Raw genomic sequence first — 14,285 nt, forward strand, 5'->3', positions numbered from 1 at the left:
CGCCTGCCTTTGGCTCAGGGCGCGATCCTGGAGACCTGGGATTGAATCCCACATCGGGCTCCCGGTGTGTGGAGCCTGCTTCTCCCTCTGCCTATGTCTCTGCCTCTCTCTCTCTCTCTGTGTGTGACTATCATAAATAAATAAAAATTTTTTTAAAAATAATATTTTAATGCATTTTACATTGATATGGTGCACAGTTCTGCTATTCCTCTAAAATGTAAATATTACATTACATTATATTACATTATTATGACTATTTCACATAAACTAGTTACAAAAAGGGCTCTAAACAAAAATTTTAAAAAAACTTTGCTTCATAACTAACTTGACATTATTTGAAAAGTTTTTAAATTGAAGGAATGCTTCAGATTAGAAGACTCAGTTTAAAAAGAAGAGAAAACAAAAGAAATGTTTTGCCTTTGCATGTATTCAAATTTTTAAGAAAAAAATATTTAGAATTGGTTCATTGCTTAATTTTTGTATGTATCTTTTCATTTATTTTTCACATTTAGTTTTTTTTTTTTTTTCCCTAGGCAAAGAACTTTATTAACCTTGTTTCAAACTTTATTCCCAGGCTTCTTCAGCTTAATTGGCTGCAAAGAATGAATTGTGTATAAGCAAAAATTGAAAAAAGCTGCAGCATCCAACAGACTTGGGCTTAAAAATATTAGAGATCTAGATTTTATCAGATCCATGAACACAATTTTAAAAAGCAGTCATAATATAAAATAGCAGCTCCCAGTAACTTCTTCAAGCTTTATCTTCTTCAGAAGTTGACTCAATTCAGTTTGCTTCATTCTTGGAAGCTTCATCAAAATTCTCCACAATATCTGGAACTTCATCATCATCATCCTCTCTGGTAGCAAGTGATGCTTTTCCATCCACAGACTGGGCAGAGCTTCAGCCAGTCTTCTTAAACTAGTCAGACTGTCTGCACCAAGCTGCTTTAAGATCCTGGGTAGCATTTCTGTCAGCTGCTTTGTCTCAGTATGGCCTGTAATGGTGAAAGTGTTCTCTGCCAACGATGCCTGAACTTTAGGGTTGTTAAAGTGGATCACTGTTCCTTGGTTTGTGAACATATTCACTTCTTCAATACCAGAAATAATTGTTTACCCTTAACTTCTTTAAGGAGAACTGAAGTTTTTTATCATCTGCTGAGCTGTTCTATGAACCACCTTCTTCTTTTTGGGGAGCAGTTCCTTTCCCACCAATGTGCACTTGTGCTTCAGTTTGGCAAGTTTCTCCTGGTTCATGATAATTTCTTTCATCTTGTTGGAGCGCAAATGGGAGCGCAAGGGACTAGGGTTGGCCCTCAGGGGGTCTCAGGGGGACCAGCTGAGATTAGGTGCACACACGTGGGGACACAAGATACACACATTTAGTTTTAGATTTTATTTTTTTAGAGTAGAGGTTTTTCTGATAGATCCTTTAGGGACCATATTACACTATAAGTGTACTACTGAGACTTAGTATTATACAACTTCACTCAAAAGTATAAGATACCTATATGATGTAACCCATTTACTTCCCATCCATGTGCTCATTTTTAATGGAAATTAACATTGTTTATATTTTAATATAACCCGCAATATGGCTGTTGCTTGCATTTGTCTTATGCTTTCAAAGAAATTAAGATGAAAATGATAATATCTTATACTTAACCCAATATTTACTATTTATTGTGCTGTATACTTGAGGTTCAATCACCTGTCAACTCCTTTTTAATTGAAGAAATTCCTTTAACATTTCCTGTAGTGTTGGACTGTTGCTGTTGAGTCTCTCAGCCTTTTTTTCAAAATATCTGAATTTCAGTCTCATATATAAGTCAGTTTTTTGTTGTTGGATGGAGGATTGGGGTTTACTTTTTTTTTTTTCAACACTTTCAAAAACTTGGTCAATTGTCATTTGACTTCCCTGTTCCTGTTAAAAATTCAGACATCTTTCTTATCACTGTTTTCATATATGTAATGCTGCATTTTTTCTCTAGCTGCTTTCAAGATCTCTTTTTCACCTGTAGTTATCATGAATTAGTTTGGCCCTTAAATGCCTAAATGTGTTAGTTCTTTCTTTCTTTCTTTTTTCTCTCTCTTTCTCTCTCTCTTCCTTCTCTCTCTTTCTTTCTTTTCATGCTACTTGGGGTCAGCTAAGCTTTTTGTACCTTAAGTTGTTGTTTGCCACCAAAATGGAGAAATTTCCCTCGTTATTCTTTAGGTATGTTTCCGCTGCATTTTTACTCTCTTCTCTTTGTGGGAGTCTAATGAACTATGATTAGATAAAGTGATATTGTCCCACAGAAGCATGATGCTATTTTTTTGGTTTTTTTAATCATTTTTTCTTCATTCCTCAGATTAAATAGTATCTTTAAGTCTATATTCAAATTCACTGAACCTTCTATTTTCCTTGGTGCAGTCATTTACTAATTTCAGTTTTCATTTTAGCTACTGTAATTTTTATTCTCAAAATTTCCATTTGTCAACAAAAACCTGCACATAAATATTTGTACTAATTTCATTCATAATTGTCAATAACAGCAAGCAACCAAGACGTCCTCCAATAGGTGAATGAATAAACTTGGTACATCCAGACGAATAAATATTATTCAGTGAGAAAAAGAAATGAGCTTTCAATGCACAAAAACACATAAAGGATCAAAAATGAATATTGTTAAGTGAAAGAAGCCAGTCTGGAATGACTACATAATATACGGTTCTATTTATATAACATTCTAGGAAAGGAAGAACTAATTAAAAGATTGGTGGTTGCCAGGAATTTGGAGGGAGAGGGACATATGAATAGGAGAAAGCAGGGAATGTTTGGTAAGTCATACTATTCTATATGAGACTATAATAGTGAATATATGAAATTATACATTGGTCAAAATCCATAGTACTGTATAACACAAAGAATGGACTCTAGTGTAAACTATGGACTTTGTTAATAGAAATGTATCAATATTGGTTCATCAATTTTAATAAGTGTACAATAGTAAACCAAGACATTAAAAATGGGGAAAACAGAGATGGGAGAATGGGTAGGCATATGGGAACTGTCTTTACTGTCTGCTCAAATTTTTCTGTAAACTTGAAACTGCTCTAAAAATAATCTATTAATGCGAAAATATATTCATTTTGTCTTTTTTTGGTGTTTTCATTGTTCTGTCGAGACTTTAAATATGTTAATTCATTACAAACATTATTTTCTTCAAGTCTTTGAGCATATTTATAATAGGTTCTTTAAATTCATAGATTTGGGGATCCCTGGGTGGCTCAGCGGTTTGGCGCCTGCCTTTGGCCCAGGGTGTGATCCTGGAGTCCAGGGATCGAGTCCCACATCGGGCTCCTGGCATGGAGCCTGCTTCTCCCTCCTCTTGTGTCTCTGCCTCTCTCTCTCTCTCTCTCTATGTCTATCATAAGTAAATAAATAAATATTTAGAAAAATAAATTCATAGTTTAAACATATGAATTATTATGCTGTCAGGTTGTTTTTTTTAACTCTTTTTCTTTGACTGTCAGTCCTAATTTTCATATGTCTAATATTTTATTTTATACTAGCTATTGTGAATGATACATTGCAGATACTGTGGCTTCTTCTATCTTCTGAAGAGTTTTGACTTTTGTTTTATCCAATAGTTAACTTGACCTAACTTACACTCCTAATTCCATTTTCCCTATGATGAGAAGCAGCTGAAACTGTTTACTTCTTTCAAAATTTTGGCTGTTACTCTTTTACTTGGAAGAGAGGAATCTATCCTATGCATGCCCACTTTTGCAGTTAACCAATGGCTAGGGGAATGTTTGAATGCAGATTCTGCAGTTCCTCTTCCCTACCTCAATTTCTTCCTTGATTTTTTTCTCTCACTTTCTAGATGCTGTGGGAATGCCAAATTCTATTCTCTGGATCTTCAAACAAGTCAAAAGGTATTGTTTTCTTGGCCTATCCATGTTGCGCTCCTTGATATGGAGAGTGTACAAGCAAAAGTTGTATAAGAATTTTATCCAGTGTAATTTTTTTTCACAGTAGACTTCTTTCTGATTTCCTCTGCATTTATTCACTCTTACTTCCTCAAAAGGTTGTTACTATATTCTATCCAGAATTTACAGTTGTTTTCTGTAGAAGGGTAAGTACAACACAAAATATATACCTATTATCGGGAGTGAAAATTTAACATCGGTTTAACTGTAGGAATTTATTCTATAAAAACTTTTATTAGTAGTAGTATTAATATCACCTTATTAGCAATTCTTAAAATTTGGAGTCCTGTGAGAAATAAAAAAAGACAGAAAAAGTCAATATATAAATAATTTGGAAATTAAAAGTCACAATCAAGATAAAAATGTGGTATATCAAATCTGCCTCAGAGTAATACATTTGAACTAAGATACAATTAGGTTGCAGCAACTTCACTCCCTAATAAAATATTTTAAAAATTGAATTTCATCCCACCATAAAGACAGGACATATCTGCTCAAAGGTTACAACATGAGAGATGCTGGTGATGAAACAATTAGAAGAGATGGGAAAGATGAGCACAAAACTACAGCCACTATTTTTTTGTTGTGAGAATTTGTTTCCTATTTTCCTTATGTAAGTTTTTGGTGTTTGGTTGGTACCTAAAGCCTCTAAATGAAAAGTTTGGGGAAAACATGACTGGCTTTAATACAGTTCTTCCATATGCTAGCTCTGTGACCTTTGAAATATTGACTCCTGTGAATCTCAATTTCTTCTGAATTCCTGTGAGGACAAAATATCATAACTTAAGTAAAACCCTATAAACATGCAATTAATCAGTGAAAAATGTTAACATTGTTAAATGTCTAGAGCAGTTTCTAACACATAGTGAAATTTCTTTTTCTCTTCCTTTCATCTCTCCAAAATGATGAGCAATTACAAGCAATCTTATAACTTGAAACTACAAACTGCATTTTTCTCTGTTAGCAATAAAATAGAGAAAATCTTCTCATCATAGTTTTTTTCTTGCATTTCTTTAGTAACTATCTTAATTCAAAAGTTCTGTATTTTAGTTGAGACTATGAGGATTAGGAGGAAAGGAAATAATTTCATCTTATTGCGCTGCCATCTTCCTTTTCCCTCTTATAGAGAATATAATCTCATTATGTCATTTTTATCCATATTTCATTTTAAATTTCCTTCCCACATGCCATTCTGTACCTGCTTTTTGACCTACACTTTCAGAGCACTGTCTGAGTCTCTAAAGTCATTCTTTGAAGTGGATCATTGAAGGGACGGAGTGCAATAGGGCAAGGCAGGTAAGGAAAACCAAGAAGATCTCTGTGTTAGTCCTTATCTATTCTGAATTCATATGGTAAACTTTGACAAATAATCTAACCCTAGTTTGACATCTTTGAAAGTTCCCACGTAAGGCTCCCTGCATGGAGCCTGCTTCTCCCTCTGCCTCTCTCTCTCTCTCTCTGTCTCTAATAAATAAATAAAAATCTAAAAAAAAATAAATGTATAAGAAAGTTGTCATAAAAATACTTGTCTCACAAGGTTTATTGCAATGAAAAATTACAAGCCTGTGATATTATTGGATCCTTTCTTCTGTGCATGCAGCAAATTACCAAGTATTTTGAGGAAATGCCAATTTATTATTATTTTTCTAATCTTACTGTTTTAATATGCTGTGAATAATACTGAATTCTATATAGGTAACATAACATGTTACAACTTTAACATAATTTTAGTTTTTAGGTTAGTCCCACATTATAGATGTGTCAAGATAAAGGAAATGCCACAGCATTAAAGTTAGAATTGTTTTAGCTTTATTCTGGACAGTTGTTATCAGAACAATTAATTATATATTTCATCTGGCAGGAATCAAATATTATGAAGGAAAAAAAAAATTAAAAAACATTTTAAAATAAAAAATCTTGTTAAGATATTATTGGATTGTCAACACATACTAAAACAACTTTTTATACCATAAAAGTCAAAGGTAATATTCAAAAATAGTAAAAATGACTGAATTATATTGTAATCCAATTAATTTATTTTGTTCATTATTATAATTTCCTCAAAAGATTGAGATATATATCACTCTAAAAATGTGCACATCAAATATAGGGGTTTGAACTTGGTTAAACCCAATAATTTCAGAAGACAAATACCATGCTTAATTGATTTTATTCTAATATACTTTGACTTCAGTGTGATGTTATGACCTTCAACTGTAGTCTTGTGGCTGTTCCCTATTATCAGTTGGAGGCACTAGATTAAAACATGACCTTTAACAATTACCAAAAGAGATCATCTGTGTTTTCTCTATTCAAAGAGTTATGGGTTCTTTTAACCTTTTGAAGAGAACTTTTATTCATCCAGTGTTATTTAAAAACCCAAATGACTTTTTGAGACCCTTTTAATTCTAAAGATGGGAGATATTTAAAGAAGGACAAGGTAAGTATTAAAATTAAACATTTGGTAATCAGTGTATAGACTCTTGCCTGTGATGTATTCAAAAGCATGGGAACATTCATTGTTACTGCAAATTGATGTCAACCCTACCGAGAGAACCAAAAGCCCTGCAAATCTGTTGAGTTTCTGAATATTATTGAAACCTCTGGTGAAATGTTTGAATTAGAGTTTGTCAGACAGTGTATAAAAGCAAAATACTTGGTTTTACTTCCCATATTAATATCCAGAGACTTTTATTTAACATTTCCAACAGACTAATAAATAGAATATGAGAAAATTTGAGCTATTTAGCACTTGGATTTCATCAGAAATTAACTGGTAAGTGGAGAGAGCTACCTAACTCTAGAAAGGAGCTGGTCTATATATTTGGTTAAATTTTATCATGACTGCAGTAAAGAAGAAACTATTAGCTATCCTAAATAACATGTAAAATAAGACAGTTAAAAATACATTAAAACAAAAAAAATACATTAAAACAAAATGAATAAAGTTTTAAAATATGTGGATGAGCACATAAATACCACATTCTGTGAATACAAAAAATATAACAATATCAGACATAGGAAATTTAAGAACACTAAATAGTACAGAAATAATATTATGTTGTGATAAGAAGTGCAGATTTTAAGAAAATTAGAATATATACCTATATATGCCAAAAATATATAAACCAATTATAGAAAGGAAAATGTTTAGAAATGCAAGATATTAGTAAATATTTCTAAGAATTTGAGAGACCTAGTATGCAAAAAGAAGGGATTGCATTAAGCGTACACTACTCTGGGTAATACAGACATTTTAATAATACTTGTTCTTCCAATGCATGAGTATGGAATGTTTTCCATTTCTTTGTGTCTTTTTCCAATTTCGTTCATAAGTGTTATACAGTTTTCAGAGGACAGATCTTTCACCTCTTTGTTAGGTTTATGCCTAGCTATCTTGTGGGTTTTGGTGTAATTATAAATGAGATTGATTCCTTTTTCTACTGCCTCATTATTGGTGTACAGAAACGCAACAGATTTCTGTACATTGATTTTATATTCTGTGACTTTGCTGAATTCCTGCATCAGTCCTCACAATTTTTTGATGGAGTCTTTTATTTTCTACATGGAGTATCGTGTCATCTGCAAATAGTGAAAGTATAATTTCTTCCTTGCCATTTGTGTGTGTTTTTTAAAGATTTTATCTATTTATTCATGAGAGACACACAGAGAAAGAGAGAGGCAGAGACCTAGGCAGAGAGGGAGAAGCAGACTCCATGCAGGTAACCTGACATGGGACTCGATCCTGGGACTCTGGGATCATGCCCTGAGCCGAAGGCAAACGCTCAACCACTGAGCCGCCCAGGCATTCCTCTTCCTTACCAGTTTGGATGTGTTTTACTTCTTCCTGTTCTCTGATTGCTGAGGTTAGGACTTCTGGTACTTTGTTAAAAACAGTGGTGAGAGTGGACATCCCTGGGTTGTTCCTGACCATAGAGGAAAAGTTCTATGAGGATATTACCTGTGGGTCTTTTATATATGGTTTTTATAATGAGGTATGGTCCCTGTATCCCTACTTTGTTGAGTGTTTTTATCTAGAATGGATACTGTACTTTGTCAAATGCTTTTTTCTGCATCTATTAAGGGGATCATATGGTTCTCATCCTTTTAAAAAATAAATTAATAAATCTGCATGGGAACATATGTTTTATTATTATTTAAAGGTATTTGAGTTTGGAATTACAGGATCATATATATGTTAAGTGTTTAACTTTATAACCAACTTTAAATTGTTTTCCAGAGTTTCTTGACATTTTATAGTCTCATTGTAATGTATTAAGTTCTCTTTGATCTGAATCCTATCAGCACTTGGTATTGTCAATGTTTTTCATTTTAGCCTTTTGTCTTCTTTGAATGGGGAATGGTATCTCATTTACAGCATTTATCAGAATAACTATTGATGATAATAAGCATCTTCTCATGTACTTACTTACCATTTGAGTATTTTCTTTTGTGAAGTGTAGGTTTTAATCTTTCACTCATTTTACTTTGTTGTCTACCTTCATAATTTTTAGTTGTTCTTTTTAATAAATTCTAGATATAAATCCATTGTGATAATATGCATTATGAATATTTTCTCAGTTTCTGGTTTCCTTCTCACTTTCCTTATGCTGTCCTCAGATTAATAAAACTGTTTAATTTTGATGAAAAAAATGATTGATTGATTGATTGATACATTGATTCATTGATTGATTTGCTTATACTGAACCACCCTGTAGCCCAGGAATAAATCCCATTGATCATGATGAATAATTCTTTGAGTGTACTGTTTGACTAGCTAGTATCTTGTCGAGAATTTTTGCATCCATGTTCATTAGGGATATTGGCCTATAATTGCCCTTTTTAGTGGGCTTCTTGTCTGGCTTGGGAATCAGGGTAATACTGGCCTCATAGAATGAATTTGGAAGTTTTCTTTACATTTCTATTGTTTTGAAACAGTTTGAGAATAGGTATTAACACTTCTTTAAAACTTTGGTAGAATTCCCCTCAGAAGCCATCCAGCCCTGAAATCTTGTTTCTTCGGAGATTTTTGATTACAGATTCAATTTCTTTCCTCGTTATGGGTCTGTCCAGATTTTCAACTTTTTCCTGATTCAGTTTTGGTAGTTTACATGTTTCTAGGAATTTATAATTTCTTCCAGATTGCCCATTTTTGGCGTATAATTGTTCATAATATTCTCTTATAATTGTTTGTATTTCTGTAGTGTTGTGATCTCTCCTCTTTCATTCCTGATTTTATTTATTTGGGTCCTTTCCCTTTTCTTTTTGATAAGTCTGACTAGGAGTTTATCAATTTTATTAATTCTTCCAAAGAACCAGTTCCTGATTTCATTGATCTGTTCTATTGGCTTTTTGTTTTGTTTTCCTATATTATTTATTTCTGTTCTAATCTTTATTATTATTTATTTCTGTTCTAATCTTTATTATTTCCCTTCTGTTGTCTGTAGGCTTCATCTGTTGTTCTTTCTCTAGTTCCTCAAATTGTAAGGTTAAGTTATGTATTTGAGATTTTTCTTGTTTCTTTAGGTAGGTACCTGTATTGCCATATACTTTCCTCTTATGACTGCTTCTGTTGCATCTCAAAGGTTTTGGGCTGTTGTGCTTTCATTATCATTTGTTTCCAAGGATTTTTAAATTTCTTCTTTAATTTCCTGGTTGATCCATTCATTTTTTTCAGCAAGATGTTCTTTAACTTGTGGTCTTTCCAGTTTTTCTTATGGTTGATTTTAAGATTCATAGTGTTGTGGTCTGAAAATATGCAGGTATGATTTCAATCATTTTGTACTAATCGAGGCCTGATTTGTGATCTGTTCTGGAGAATGTTTCTTGTGCACTCAAGAAGAATATGTATTCTGCTGCTTTAGGATGAAATGTTCTGAATATATCTGTTAAGTCCATTGGTCTAGTGTGTCATTCAAAGCCATTGTTTCCTTGTTGATATTCTCCTTATATGGTCTGTCCATTGTTGTAAGTAGGGTATTAAAGCCTTGTACTATTATTGCATTATTATTAGTGAGTTTCTCTATGTTTGTTATTGATTTATATATTTGTGTACTTCCATGTTGGGGGTTTAAATATTTATAATTGCTAGATATGGTTGTTGGATAGACTCCTTAATTATGATATAGTGCCCTTCTTCATCATTGTTATAATCTTTGGTCTCACTGCACTGTGGCTGGTGCTGGGTTTGTCCAAAATGGCCATCACACAACTATGCAGGGGCCTGAAGTTTACTACACTTGGTAAAGTGTAGTAAAAAGCTGGTGTTCAGGTTAATTGCACTCAGCAGGGGTCTTTGCTTTTATGCTAATGAATGGAGTAGGTCAATGGTGGCAGCCAGCTCTTTTGTCCCCAGGGAAGCAGTGCCATGTCTCTCAAATGCATTCCAAGAAGGGAGAATGTCTCTCCCATTGTGACCCAGGGGGTCCTCAGAGCATATTGTCTGTCCATTCTACCCTTCTCCTCCATGGGAGCACCTCTATGTCAGCCAGGCTCCACCCTGGCAATGGTGCAGAGTTCTAAAACTTCAGACTTTGAGCTTTGTTGCTTGTAGAAACTTGCAATTATCAGCCCTCTCATTTTTGACACCAATGATCTTGGAGAAGTGTTTTTCTTGTGTAATGCCCTGTGCCCTGCTTGCAAGCATGCTCTCTCTCTCTCTCTCTCTCCTTTCTCCATGAGAATCCCTTCTTTCCACAGAACCTATGATTCTTCTCTCTCCCAAATAATGTCTCTGCACCTCCTACCTTCCACAACATGGTCTTTTTCCCCTTTAGTTGTGCAGTTTGTTTTCTCCATCTTCAGACTGATTTTCTGGGTGTTCAGAATGATTTGATATTTACCTGGCTGTGTTCAAGAGACAAGGCAAGCATAAAGTCCTCCTAATACTCCACCCCTTAAGCTCCGCTCTATCTGATTTTCTTAATCCCTAAATGTATTAAGTGTTTATATGGATTAGTAAACACTGTATGTGTTTTTCTGATAAAACTTACATATAAATGTAGTTTGAAAAAGTGTATTTATGCATTAGGACTTAAAAAAGTAGTCTGACAAAAATGGGGCATGTCTTCTTCATTTTATGTCTGTATTGTGTCTTTCAGTATATTTTCAATAAGTGATGATCAATATTTAATGAAGTAAATGACACTGCCTTGAAACTTTCTTTTGTTGCTTACTGCCAATTTACCTGTGGCTTCACATCTTGTCTGTTATTAAATTTCCATTTTCAAAGAATTTATTTTGTTTATCTGAATTTCCTGACAATTTCACAAAATTTTAAAGTTAATACATTTTTATAGTTACATATTTTTATTTTACAAAAGCTTACAGAATTTTATTTTCTTAAAAATGTGTTTTATTTCAAGTCTCTGTACTAGTTTTGAAAAATATGTAAACTAGATACTTTGTTCTTTTTTTAACCAAGGCAGAAGAATATCAACTGATTAAATACAATTATTTTAACCTGAAATTATTCATTATAGATAATGGTAAATTAAAAATGTGTGGTTTTAATATTTATGTTAAAGAATAAAAATAAAACTTTCTCTAATATGAGGATTAACTAATTAGAATAATTAACTAGTAAGGAAGTCATAAATTATTCTATGACATATTTCATTACAGTACTACTTTGAATACACATATAAAATAGAGAAATTGCATATGAAGCATCTACCAAAAAAAAAAAAAAAGATTTTATAAGATAAGGTGGCAAAGAAATCTAAGGTAAAATAAGTTATTCCTGTTGGAAAGCTGACATCTTCAATTACTTTATTACATATTGATCCATTTAAGTCATAGAAAGTAGACTCGCAACCTAAATAAGCTATACATAAGGAATTACTTAATCAATTATATCAAAGGGATATGTCAAATTACCTAACAATTATTCTATTACAAATGCTTTTTGTAAAGTACTATCCTAAACTATTTGAGAGCAGGGATCATTTAAAAGTAAAGGAGAGGGACGTCTGGGTGGCTCAGTTGTTGAGCATCTGCCTTTGGCTCAGGTCATGATTCTGGGGTCCTGGAATCAAGTCCTGCATTAGACTCCCTGCAGAGAGCTTGCTTCTCCCTCTGCCTATGTCTCTGCCTCTCTCTGTGTCTCTCATGAATAAATAAAGAAAAAATCTTGTAAAGAAGTAAAGGAGAAAATAAGAAAAGATATAAAAGGAAAGATGCATTTCCTTTGTTGGTATTTAACATAACTACTATTTTTCTTATTCTTGACTTTTCACCCATTTCAACAGTTTTCCATGAGCTCCCTGAGAGCACAATTAAAAAAATTAGAACAGTTACTTTTCAGAACAAATTGTCTATTGCTGTCTTTCTAATCTTGATCCTACCCCTCATATATAAGCAGATAGTATGTGTTTATAGCAAGAATTTCTGTAAATATATTACTGAAGATTGAATTAGTTTCTTAAAGAAGGCAGTGAGGCACTTGCTTATATGCATTACTTTCTAGGTAATTTCATTGAAATTTGTATCAGTTACAAATTGTATTCATTTTAAAATATGTCCATGTACTTACAATTGCAAATTTATAAATTAACAAATATTTCAATATTAAAATGATAATATAATATTCAAATTAAAATTGTGAAGAAAACAAGTATTGCATTCAATCCATAATTATCCATATGTGAATCAAAACACATGAGAACAAATAGTAAGAATGCATAATGTCGGGATCCCTGGGTGGCGCAGCGGTTTGGCGCCTGCCTTTGGCCCAGGGCGTGATCCTGGAGACCCGGGATCGAATCCCATATCGGGCTCCCGATGCATGGAGCCTGCTTCTCCCTCTGCCTGTGTCTCTGCCTCTCTCTCTCTCTCTCTGACTATCATAAGTAAATAAATAAAAATTAAAAAAAAAAGAAAAAAAAAAAAAAAAAAAAGAATGCATAATGTCCTAAAATTATTTTGCACTATGCTGGAGTTTTACGATTTTTTTGGTGATCCTTTAAAATGATCTTCAATATTTAAAAACTATCAACTATTTCTGTAGAGTCAACAACACAAATGAAATTTAATGATTGAGTTCATGTTACTACTTAAAGTGCTATATTTATGTGCTTATATTTTAGAAATACTCTCAGGAGAGGTGTTAAAAATAGAATCTAGATATGTGGTAGATTGGTATTGTATTATTTTAAAATTACTTTTTAAAATTTAAAATTATTACCCTAAAATATTGGGAAAATTGTTATATATTTTGTAGAAATCAATGACATTTTTTGAAAATAAAACATACAGTAAATACAAATAAATGTGCTATTTGCCACAAAGTATTTACCATAAAAATATAATATTTTAGAATGAATGGGAAGCAGATTGAATACTTGATTTTATGTTTAGAAATCTTTATCAATGCCAAATTGTTTTTTGACAGAAAAACATCAACTATTTCTTAATAATCTCCTCATACTCAGAAGACACACCAAAAATTATATTACTGAGTATAACTGCTTCATCAAAATTTTTCTAGAACTTGACTAAATGATCTACTACTAACCCATACAAAACTAACCTGAATATTCTTCATTAAATACACTATTTACCCAGATAAATTGCCATCCTACAAAACCTACAAAAGGTTGGGTATACTTGAATGATTATAAGACTGAAAAAAAAAATCCTACCAAAAATAACTTAATAACTTAATAAAACTATATGTAACAGAAATTACATGATGGTCTATTAATATTGTTTTGAAAAGTGACTCAAAATAGAAAACTTTCATGAATACTATTAAAATACTATTGTTTTCACCATTTTAAATCAACTAATATAAACTTAACTTTAGTTTAAGTTCTTCTAAATATTACAAGATTTTTATAATTAGGGATCCCTGGGTGGCGCAGCGGTTTGGAGCCTGCCTTTGGCCCAGGGCGCGATCCTGGAGACCCAGGATCGAATCCCACGTCGGGCTCCCGGTGCATGGAGCCTGCTTCTCCCTCTGCCTGTGTCTCTGCCTCTCTCTCTCTCTCTCTCTCTCTGTGACTATCATAAATAAATAAAGAAAAAAATATTTTAAAAAAAAGATTTTTATAATTAGTGGAAATTCTCTGCTGAATGTTTAGCAATAAATGCAAACCAGAATATCTGTTGATAAATAACATTTATATTACCTTGTTAAAGTTTATGATGTGACTTAGAATTAGACATCTCTCTAATTCTATATGATAAATAAAGAAAATGATTTGATTTAATTTAACATATATGTTTTAAATGAGTATTTTTCTGAATATAAAATTATGTTAAATCAAAATGGCAACACATAAAGATTTCTATTCACTTTAAAGTGTTGGATCC

At 32.6% G+C, this 14,285-nt stretch overlaps 1 pseudogene; it reads right to left on the reverse strand.

The window, feature by feature from the left end:
- Positions 1–646: 646 nt before the first annotated feature.
- LOC100683102 lies at positions 647–1,268 on the reverse strand (annotated as a pseudogene).
- Between the last annotated feature and the right edge of the window lie 13,017 nt (positions 1,269–14,285).

This window comes from Canis lupus, chromosome 22 (genome assembly GCF_011100685.1).
Source record: "Canis lupus familiaris isolate Mischka breed German Shepherd chromosome 22, alternate assembly UU_Cfam_GSD_1.0, whole genome shotgun sequence".
Taxonomy (NCBI): domain Eukaryota; kingdom Metazoa; phylum Chordata; class Mammalia; order Carnivora; family Canidae; genus Canis; species Canis lupus.